The 12,142-nt window shown below is 34.8% G+C and overlaps 1 long non-coding RNA gene across 1 annotated transcript; it reads right to left on the reverse strand.

Moving 5' to 3' along the window:
* Positions 1 to 3,016: 3,016 nt before the first annotated feature.
* On the reverse strand, positions 3,017 to 10,419 carry LOC143888406 (uncharacterized). Its single transcript, XR_013254584.1, has 2 exons — positions 10,018 to 10,419; positions 3,017 to 3,400 (listed from the first exon to the last, which is right to left on the reverse strand). It is a non-coding gene; the product is annotated as an uncharacterized LOC143888406 (long non-coding RNA).
* Between the last annotated feature and the right edge of the window lie 1,723 nt (positions 10,420 to 12,142).

A 12,142-nucleotide genomic window follows, 5' to 3' on the forward strand; every position in this document is an offset into this window, starting at 1 on the left:
CTATAGATTTTTTATTAAAAAAACATAAAGGAGGGAGGTAAGATTGAAATTATGTGGCTTTAATGGGTGCCTTTGTTAAAAAGCATAAAGGAGGGGATAGGATTGAAAATATGTGGGTTGAATGGGTGCATTTGTTAAAAAAAGTCAAAAAAAAGTAATGTGTAATTCTCATAGAATTTTCAAAAAAATTTCTTCTTTTCACTTCTACTATATATATATATATATATATATATATATATATATATATATATATATATATATATATATAGTAGTAGTAAAAAACCCGTGCGATGCACGGGCCGACAAAGAACGGTACGGACCACGTCATAGGTTGATCCAAACCGTCAATGTGATGGAACACAACATAAATAGGTTATGCCCCAAAAATCATTTCCATAGGCCGATCCTAGCCCTCCAATCTATAGATGTTTCCATAATTCCTCTTATCTTAAATCGGATGGTTAAGATCACCCTATAGTTTTTTAATTAAAAAACCATAAAGGAGGGGGTTAAGATCGAAATTATACGGCTTTAATGGGTGCCTTTGTTAAAAGCATAAAGGAGGGGTAGGATTGAAATTATATGATTCAATGGGTGCCTTTGTTAAAAGCATAAAGGCGGGGGGGGGGGGGGGGGTAGGATTGAAATTATATGAGTTGAATGGGTGCATTTGTTCAAAAAAGTCAAAAAATGTGAGGTGTAATTCTCACGTAATTTTCAAAAAAATAGAAAAAACTCTCCTCTTTTCATCCCAGCTTATTGTGTGTGTGTATATATATATATATATATATATATATATATATATATATATAGAGAGAGAGAGAGAGAGAGAGAGAGGGAGAGAGAGGGAGAGGAAAAGGAGTGTGCAGTCGACCTCATATAAGGTTATATGCAGTCGAGGGCCCAAACACATGGGTCCCACTTTTTTGTGGTGATCAAAACCATTCATATGTAAGGCCCCATCATAGATAGGGTGTGTACAAAAAATCAGCTCCATTGGATCATCCTAACCCCTCCAAAAGTGGAGGGCAAAAATGAGCAGATTTGTAGCAAACGATGTCTGTCCATTTTGCCCTCCACTTTTGGATGGGTTAGGATGATCCTATGGAGCTGATTTTTTGTACACAGCCTATCTATGTAAGGGCCTTGCAAATAAATGCTTTGGATCACCCTAACAATGTGGGCCCACATGAGTTTTAGGTCCTCGACCGCACCTAAGCTTGATGCGGTCGAGCGCACAATCTTATTCCTCATATATATATATATTTTCTTAAATAAGTTTGTTGGGTAAAGGATATGTAACACGAATAGATATATAAATACAAGTAGTGGACGGCGATCAACATTTCTATATATCTATATTTTACACTAAGCCCCATGACGAATAGGTTCGTCGCCAACTCCCAAGCCGCACGGTCATGTGTACGGTCCACGAAGAGATGATTCCTATTTCCTCCTATCTCCCCATCATCGTTTCCTTCGCAGGATTTGGCCATAGTTTTCCTCCTCCATCAAGCGTCCAAGGGCAAAAAATCTCACATGAACATTGAAGCTTTAACGCAAGAGCTTGCATGTCTTCACAAAGTAGGTTTCAATAAGGAACACATTGACTCCTCCATGGTTTTAAATTTCGGCCGAAATCCGAAATTTCGAATTTCGGTTGAGACTGAAACCCAAAATTTAACGAAAAGCAAAATTTCGGGAATTTCATCCAATATTTCGAAATAATGATTTTTTTCAAAAACAAATATTAAAATTCTAAAATTTCAGTAATTTCGTCCGAAATTTCATAATTAATAAATAAATACTTTTTTACCGGATTTCAGCCAAAATTTCGGTATTGAGGCCAAATTTTCAGTTTCGACCATGGTCGAAACCGAAACTAAAATTTAAATCCATGCTCCTATCTGAACGAGCTGGAAAGGCGAACTTGTCTTTGAAGAAGAATTTAGGCTGTTACAAAATCTTCGGCTGCTACCATTGAAGCCTTAGAGGAGAACTACCGGACTCTGCTTTTCCAAAGAGAATCCCTGCAAGCAGATGTTGCCTTTTTCTTTTCTTTTTTGCAGAGAAAAGTTCTAATTAGACAAAATTATTTCTCATCTTGATAAATTTTCTTTGAAGATAAGAGAAAAACCACATTTCTTTATTGCACTCGAGATCTGTAAATACATTTACTATGTTTTGTATTCACACTTGACTCCACTAACACTTCTATAACACGGATTGCAACTACCTCGGTTTTTACTTTTCCATCATTTGAAACCTGAAAATGATTGCAGAATCAGTTTGGAAACCTTTGTCGAAATAACGATGTCCTTTCTTCTTCTCTCATTGCCTCTTCTTCCAAGGAGATATGAATGCAGAAATTGCTTCGGCCTCGCCAGAAAAATACGACGAAATCCCACTAAAGGAGATGGTGGACTAAGGGAGGGATGAGAGGGAATGGGAACTGCCCACAAAGTTGAGAACGTCTCTTCGTGATTTCAGAGCTAAAATAGGGAAAAAGGGAGAAAATAGGTTATCGGTAACCTAAAGAACCAGTTAAAAACACTTTTAAATATGGATCACACATGATCGTGCATCTTGGGAGTTGACGACAAACATATTCGTCATGTGTCACAGCACTGATAAAGCAGCCTGGTATACTAAGCACTAGTGGGGCAACCCATGCGATCCCGGGGTGAAAGCTATTTTTAGATCGAAAAGAGACCACATGGCACGTAGGTTGGGCCAACATGCCCATCTTATAAATTGCAAAAAGAAAACGCAAGAGAATGGCACTTAACCTGACCCATATAACACCTTGTAAATGGCACGTAGGTTGGGCTAATATGCCCATCTTGTAAATGGTGTGTATCATGGCCCATATAAAACCTATTCATGGAGAAATTTGTTTCAAAGAACATCCATGTAGAGAATTTCTTGAGGGAAAACCCATTTTAATCATCCACCAAGGAGAGAAATCATTTCATACAATGGCTCATAGGATTGATAATAATACATATTCCAGATGTAGCAACTGTCATAAAAAAAGTGCTCTATAGTATGGAAAAGAAGGTGTGGAGCAAAAGCCACTCTCCGAAATGAGAAAATAAAGGAGATAATAACTTTCTCTAAGTATCGTTTCCCTTAGCCTTAACATACACAACAAAATATAGGGAAACTCAAATTCCAGTAAAAATAATGAAGTAAAATGGAACATATGGGTCAAACTATTAACAGGAAACTCCAATTCAATTACAAGAAAAACTGGGTAGAAATTTTCTAACCAACCTTCTGCTCCATAAGTGTGCTGCACATATTCCTTAGTTGGCCCCTCATGTGAGAAAGCTATGATAAGCTCAGAAAGCACCCCTGCTTCAAGGATGTCATTTAACCCATTTTTGTAGAAGAAATCCTGCATGTAATGGGCATCTAATTTAAAACTTAACAAAAGGAAACATCTTTGGGGAATAAAGTACCTATCTACAAATTTGACACCTGTTTATTAGAGAGATTTCAACAATTAGAGATTGTGGAGAATGGAGAGGACAGATTCCCCTCATCCTATAGATCTCCACATGTGAAGGAGAGCTCTACCAAGGAACTCTCGAAATGGTGCCCTCACAGCATGAGCGGCGATATATGAGATACCACTTGATTCGGAGACATGGCTTAGAATCAAGACGTACCTAAAAAATAGTAAAGAGTCGTCATCCATGAATTAAGGCCATGGAACCCATAAAAATACACTCTGTTTACAATGGATAACCAGAAATAATTGGGTCCGTGCCTGGTTACAAGTAGGGAAGGTGTTAGGCACCCCACTCGCCCGAGCGCGCTCAGTTTCATTTTTATTATTTTCGAAGAATTTTGGGCAAAAATCATGTCAAGTGGGAACGGGCATCCCCGAGAAGACGTCTACCTAAGCATACATGACCCGGGGATGGGCAAAAGAAAAATAAAACTTCAAAGTCCTAATGAGAGTTGATATCAGTATTATCTGACATTGGAAAGAGCACTAGAATCCGTCGTCTCTCAAAGAGGCGAATAAGACTAATGCTAATCCAATATCGGATGACTTGATCCACTAATCCTAACACATCACATCTAGCCCTAACTCATCACATCTAAACAATCACATGCATTGCTATAGCTAAGCAGGTAATGACAATGATAATAAGCAGATATAATAAAAGGAGATAAGCAGAAAAAAAATAGTAAATAACTACAACTAAACAAGTGAATAAGCAAAGATAGTAAAGAGCAATAGCTAAATAATAGGAAAAGTAGCAAATGAATAAGTATGCTACAACTAAGCATGTGAATGAACAAATAAATAAGCAGTAAAGAGACATATATACTACTACTAAACATGTGAGTAAACAAACAAAACTGCATAAATGATGTATCTAGAATAAACACTCAAAAGAAATGAAGAAAACACACTATCATGTGCCTATGCAGGAAACAATGACAAGCAATAGACCACAAACCCCTAAAACTTTAAAACGATAAAAAAAATGTGCAACAGTATGATCTGGACCTGGATGGCTTTCCAAGCCGTCCAAGCTGCCTACATATCCAAGCCTCTTTTTGGAATCAAGTTTAATGTAGTTCTTGTGACCTATTCTAAGCTACAATGCCTATTGTACTTGGACCACTAAACTAAACTCGACCTAAAAGACTGGACTGGACTTGTGATTAAAGCTTGTTGAACGATGTTTAATTAGGTTGAAGTTGACTATGAGTTTTAAGACACCCTATATGCCCTAACTAAATACAAGTTTAGCCCTAAACTAATGCAGGTGGGCCCTACATCCTATGTGCAACTAGGTTGTATCTTAGGAAAATAATGGGCTAACTAAGTGAATCATATTCTAGCCATTAGTTGACTATGCGATAAACTGCATAGTCAATTTGACCGCACAGAGGATCCTAACTCTAGGACTTTCCTAACTCTAAGACAAACTCCTAACTCTAGATTCTCCATACATCTAGGACAGACTCCTAACTCTAGAGGAAGATCTTTTTTAAAATGATTTGCAAAGTTTTGTTTAAAAAAGTTTTTTTTAATGATTTTTGAAAGATTTGAATGGTTTTATTTGAAAGGTTTGACTGGACTTGGGATAAAGATCCCAAGTTGCCTACGTACCCCGTGGGAGAGGATCAAACCAATGTAGTTCGGAAATAAAATTTCCTAATACGCTCCTAAAATTTTTAACTTTTCAGATGATTTTTGAAGTTTTAAAATGTTTCAATATTTTTGAGTTTTGAATTTCTGTTGTTTTTGTTATTTTAAAATGAAAGTTTCATCCTTTTAGCCAAAGGGAACATACAAAGCAACACACTAGGGCAAAATCCATAGGGCTAAAGGGAAAACCCTAAACAAGTAAACTAGTGTCCCAGAAAATGAAACGATCCCAGAACAAGTAAACTAGTGTGCCATTATAAACTGGTAAGATCCCAAGCAGGTAAAGCTCTTACAAGACCGGACTAGTCTCTATTAGAGGTGGGAAAACAATAACTAGAGGATTGACTCCTAAGCTAAAATGATAACTCTAAAACTAGAAGACATACTCCTGAGCTAGAGGATAAACTAATAGTTTATGAGATAGACTCCTAAACATGCAATACTAAATGAGGGTGCTAATAAAACAAAGCATGTCTAACAACTCTATAAAGTGGGTGCAAATAAGTCAAAGAATGTCTAACAACTATAAAAGGGGGTGCAAATAAGTCAAAGCATGTATAACAACTCTATAAAGTGGGTGCAAATAAGTCAAAGAATGTCTAACAACTCTAAAATGGGGTGCAAATAAGTCAAAGCATGTATAACAACTCTATAAAGTGGGTGCAAGTAAGTCAAAGAATGTCTAACAACTCTAAAGGGGGTGCAAATAAGTCAAAGCATGTCTCATAAAAAGAGGAAAAACAACTAAGGTAAATGAGAAAAAGCATGTCTCCTATGGGGGAAGACATCTAACTCTAATGAGACAATACATGTCTCCTAAAAGGGGAACTAGCTAATGAGACAAAGCATGTCTCCTAAAAGGGAGAAAACTACTATGAGACTAAGTAGTCTCCTAAAATGGGGAGGCTCTGGATAGCTCCGTGATAACCTTTTGCAATGATAGGGGAATCTAAAGTTCAAAGTTACATGTCTAAAAGACTAAGAAAGTCTTCTAAAGAAAAGGAGAAGAGGGGAATGCTATAAGGACTATGAAAGTCCCCTAAAGGATGGCTTAACTTCAATAAAACACTATCTGAAACTATAAAAGACATGATGAAGAAGTTAGATCATATATGAATACTCTTGAGTTAATTGTCAAAATAAAAAGAAGACCAAACTTCATTTTCATCTTATAAGATTCATCTTCAAACAACATAGCATATGGGTTAATGATAAAGCTCTATTACATAACTCAGATATACCCATACTTTAAGTACCTATATAATACCGCCACAAAATTAATACAATACTCATCATGAAATTTAACTGCTACAACCTTTACTCACACGACTCAACAACTACAAACTTTTAGCCCATTTAATATACTCATTTAATATACATGCAAACAGTCGTAAATCGCAAGGCAGATAACTATAAACCATTACTCATACTAAACATCATATGCATTATTTCATCAATACCATTGTGAGATGATAAACATTACTAATGATGGATCAACAAAATATAATGAAACTATGCTCTCAGTTTTGAATCACGAGTACCTTCATACACAACATATATGTATATATACGGATATAAAAGAAGATAGAATGGGAGCATGGAAGTGTTATATATTAAAAGCATCAGGTTATATGTACACACACAATTTGATAGTATACCTAAGAATATTTGAAAAAAAAATATGAATAATTATTTAGACATGGTTTTGGAAACATGAAAATTTACCTTATCATTTAATACCTAATAGTCCCTTTACAGAAGTACTACAATTTTTTTTTTTAAATCACGTGTTAAATAAGTACGGTTATTTCATTGACCCTATCAAATAATTCACAATGGCACCATTTATCAAAGGGATAAATAAAGAACAACCCATGTCAAGCAACTAATTCTCCAAGAGAACCACCATAGCATTATTCAATCTGGGCATCATCCAATAGAGACAAAGTAACATCAATGGATCTCCATAGCTTAAGGGAATAAATCCCACAACTGATGTTGACTAATCATCCTCCATAAACTGCAGGCTAAAAGAGAAGTGAAGCTATGTCCTTGACAACAGATAAAAATTTCAACAGATAAACTATGTCCTTGTCCTAATGTTTTGATCTATTCAATAGGTAAAAAAAATCAGGATAATTTCACCAAAACACAAAAGGGATGTGCAACAAATTCAGTACCCTTATGAGTTTCCTACAAATGGATGCTATAATAATGAAATAGAACCATGGACTACCATACGCATGCACTTATAGTTAGAACTTCTCTAACTCAGGTATAAACCTATCATTCTCAGATAATAATTTGCTTTCAATCTATTTGACATCCCCATATTTCGAACCACTGATATAAGCATTGGTAGTCTAACATGGCATTTGGAAATAATACCATCAAATCATGATCTCAATTACACCTATTATCCTTAGCCCTTGTGACTCAAAAATTAATTGGATGTACTAGTAGTCCTTCCACACTCATCATAAACCAGCTAAAGGGAATGAAAAACAACCATTAAATTCATACCACATTTCAAACATAATGACATCAGTACACATGACCATGAATATTATCTCATTCACTATCTTATTTCCAAACCAAACAAATTTCGCCAGCTAATGCATGTAGATTGCAAAAGTCACACAAATAATCAGTTAAATATTTTAGCCCTTTATAGAAGGGTGCTACATAGTGTTCATGCATGTAATGCGCACAAGAAATAGAATGTGCCTAACATGTCAAATATGCCCTGCTCTCAACTACTCATCTGACCAATTGAAGATTTCCTATTTAAACAGCCCTAATTCCACATATGATTTCAAAGTTGTTATCAAACCTCTCTTTAACTACCAAATGAATTTCATGATTCAAATAAGAAATTGACTTTGACAATATATTTTCATCTACACCTTTATAGATAAAAATCAACATATTGGAATAATAAGTCATACCATTTAACTAGAGCTTAGAACTCTCTAAAGAAATGAAATCAAAAATAGGGTATCATTCAGCACAACAGGCTAGTAATGGTTTTCAGAACAAGATGGACATAAACTGATTTAGAGATACTAATTATGATTATGAAAATGCAATGGTCAATGAGATGTAGCTACTAGCAAGAATGTATAGCAAAAATATTTTCCAAACCTTATCAAACATCACTCCAAACTATCTAATCAAATAGTCTATTATGATGAAAAATTGTGCATATAACTAACAGTGCAAAACATGAAAGATCCTCCATCTAAATTTCTTTTTTCTAAAAATAATAATTGGTACAATTACTGTCATTCAAGAAAATTTCAGTCATGATAAGAGTCGACACTGAAACTACAATTATATTCTAAAGCCTACAAATCTTCATGCCCCTCAACTCATCCAAAGTCAACTACTAAAACATCTTTATTCCTTGTACATTAGTTGCATTCTTTACCCAGAGACTTTTATTTTATAAAAAGTGCGCCTACTGATGTGCTTTTTCAAAACATGTTCCTACCAATTTCTAACCTGAAAAACTAAAAAATTTAATCTTATAGGACTAAGGGCATAAATTAGGATAACCAATATCAATGAGGTGCATGCATCTGCTTAACATAATTGTAACTTTTTTTTAAAAAGAAAATCCTAACTAAACAGGGCTGATTATAAATGAGGAACAGAGAGATTGACTTGTGCACTCATGAGGTTCCTACTAGAATGTAATCTTTGAAACACATACAAATACTCCATGTTTGAAGTCCTACCAACTAAAATGAGAATGCAGGACAATGTCATGCAACCTTTCGACTTCTTCATTCGAAATAAAATTCGTACCTCATATTCTCTGACTTATCCTTCTAAAGCATAAACAGTGGAACTCAAAACCAAATCCAAAAGACAAAGAGTTGCAACCTTTGTATTTTACATCTAAGTCCTTAAGCTTCCTCAATAGAAAGGTAAACAATTCAAATTCCCTTTAAGCAATATGAAAGCAAAAAATACAGACAAAAAGAATATTCTCTTTAAAACCTGTACCATATTAACTAGAATAGAAGCCATATACAATTCCTTATGTTAATCATGACATTCTGTTTTGTAAATACTATAAAGTGAATGCATATCATACCATATGTTCTTTAGAAATCTTCTATTCATTATATTGCTATCAAAAGGCAAAGAAAACATTAAAACTAGACAAAAAGCTGACATTGATGTTTACAATATCTATTCCCTTAAACTGAATAAACACACATACATATGTTTTGACTGCCCTGAACCATACATAGCTGGACCAGATACGTGTAAAATCAACAAAATATATTGCAACAACTATTACTTTGAACTATTTGAACAATAATTTTTATATTTTTTCAAACAATTTTCAGAATTATTTAAACTATAGCAAGAATTAAATGCATCATTAAACCTCCTAAAAAAACGCATAGTTTCTCTTCTCACTCTCTCTCTTTTCTTCTTAAAACAATATCTCATAAGTCATTTAAAAAAATGAATGAATCCTTTGCTTAAAAGAACATTACAAGTCACTTCAATCAAGAGAATTTAGAGATGATTCGAACACCTAAAGCTGACTTAATTTCTCAAATAAAGAAGAATAACAACAAAAATGCTCTGATTATGAAATTAAACAAAATAATTGAGTACATCTATCAAATACAACAACGCAATATAGAACATGCATTCCTCTACAATCATCTAAGCATAAAACTCACAAGATCTTTTAATGGAAAAGAAAAATCAGAGATCTAAATCTAAACATAAGAATCTAAAGTAATTTGTTCGTAATTTACTCAATCAAAATTAAAAGATTTAAATTAACTAAACTAATGTTGGAAACAATTACTGACCTTGAGATGAGAATTACACCTTGTTAGCTACTAAAGTTACTGATTCAATTTTCTTCGGCAATGGAAAACCTCCAATCCAGAGAATTGGATGAAATAGATGATGGATTGAGGCTAGGGATTAAGAAAAATCTCTGGATCCAGAGTTAGGGTTCAAGGTTAGGATTTCTAGGGTGCAAATGAGCTTTAATAAAGGTCTAAAAGAAAGAGAATTGGAGTAAAACAAAGATCTCAGTGGTGAGGAAGAACCAGCCGGAGTTTTAACCGAAATCCTGTCGGTGAATGGCCGGAGAAGAAGGCTTTTGGCTGGAAGGAATAGCTTGAGAAGTTAGGGTTTAAAAATCCTCTTTTCCTGTGTGTGTGTGTGTGTATGTGTGTGTGTGTGTGTGTGGGGAACGAAAATGAGGAGCCCCCAAAATCCCTAATCGATGGGGTATATATAAAGGGAGTTGAAATATTTGTCCCCCCCAATTGCTTCCAGGACAACCCCCATTAGTGCATTGATCTTCATTATTTTAGTCTCCACAGGGTGGCTTGAGTAAAGGAACAGGAGATAAAGAAAAAATGTCATGATATATTTAACCCCCATTTAGATGATTCACCTCTCTTTTGCACAAAAAGGAAATGTTATTCGCACAATACACACTTTGACAATTGCACTAGTTGACCCCATTCCAATTATTACATCAACGTCCTTATCTTTTATGCTAAAATGGGTCGACATCAACACCCAAATTCTAACAGTGACACCATTCAGTTGGTCTTTAATTTCACTCAAGGAATCGACATCAGCCCACACATATTTGATACCTACACAAACTTGGCTTGTCTTGTTTGGCATTTTCTATCGGTTTTTTCTAAAATTTTATGGACACCTAAATGGGATTGTAAGCTATTCTAGCATTAAATTTGGGACTCTAGTTCACCTGTTTAAGCAATTTTTATTCAAAAAGATGGTTTAAGGTTCGGTCAAAATGGGGTGTCTACAGAGATATGCAATGCCACTAAGGTTGGCTTCAGCGGGATGGTCATCCTCCCTAAATATCATGAATGCATTTACAAATAAAATCAAACAAATGATACTACCATTGGTTAGTGCATACATAGTCACCATGAAATTTTCAATACTTCCTCACGATGTCTGGAAAAGTTTTCTTGATACCCTTTTTGGGTTGCAGTTTTTTTCTGGAAAATTTTGGAAAGGAAAATAATTATAAAATTTCTTACTTTTTTACACACGGAAAAAGATAACTTGAACCAAACCTTATTCAATTTTTACTTAGAGGGCACTTCAATTTATGATAATATCCCTCTAAATTAAATATAATCATTTATATATAGAAAGAAAGAATGAGAGGAATAGAATAGAAATAGAGATGAGAAGAACATTTCTTGGAGGAAGGGTTCTTCTCAAAGCTTAGGGGGTTGGGAGGCATTTATGTTTCAATCGGGTCCATAACATCTAAATAAGAAGAAAAAATATATACCCTAACTGTGAAAAACAAATAAAAAACCAAAATCATGAAAAATGAAGATATTGAAGGGTTTTAATAGGGGAAAAAACCTCTGGAAGTATTTGCCCTTGCAATCCATCCGTAAACAAAGAAAAATAAATGAGAAGACACTAAAAACTTTTAAAAAGCCAGAGAAGAAACTGATAAATCCCACCTTTCTATTGCCAAAATTGACCCTTCGATGTTTGATATTGAAGGAAAGGCACCCAACTTCAAGAATATATAAATATAGAGAAAGAGGTTCTGGTCTGTTTCGGCGATCAACTCTCGGCCAAGATCTACCCAACTGATAGTTATACGACTGGTCAAACCCCACTCTCGTTGCTTTTAGCAGAAGTATCGAATAGCTTGCTACGTATGATTATTATTCGGTGGAATCAGAATTGTTTTAGAGTGATTTATGGGATTTGGAGAAATTTAAGCTCGTGTAATACTAAACTTCGTTTGGAGAGATTACGTCGTTTGGTGGTTTTGGAAATAAAGAGGGAAGGAATTAATTGGAAATAAATGGGAAGACGTTATGAAACTCTTGGAAAGTATGGAAAGTTGAAGAGATTCAAAAGAGACACATTGGAAAGTTGAGGAGACGGACGTTTGAGAATTGGAAAGTTCAA

Source organism: Tasmannia lanceolata, unplaced genomic scaffold, assembly GCF_043159265.1.
Source record: "Tasmannia lanceolata isolate RefF3 unplaced genomic scaffold, GAP_Taslan_0.1 ptg000012l, whole genome shotgun sequence".
NCBI classification, from domain to species: Eukaryota; Viridiplantae; Streptophyta; class Magnoliopsida; order Canellales; family Winteraceae; genus Tasmannia; species Tasmannia lanceolata.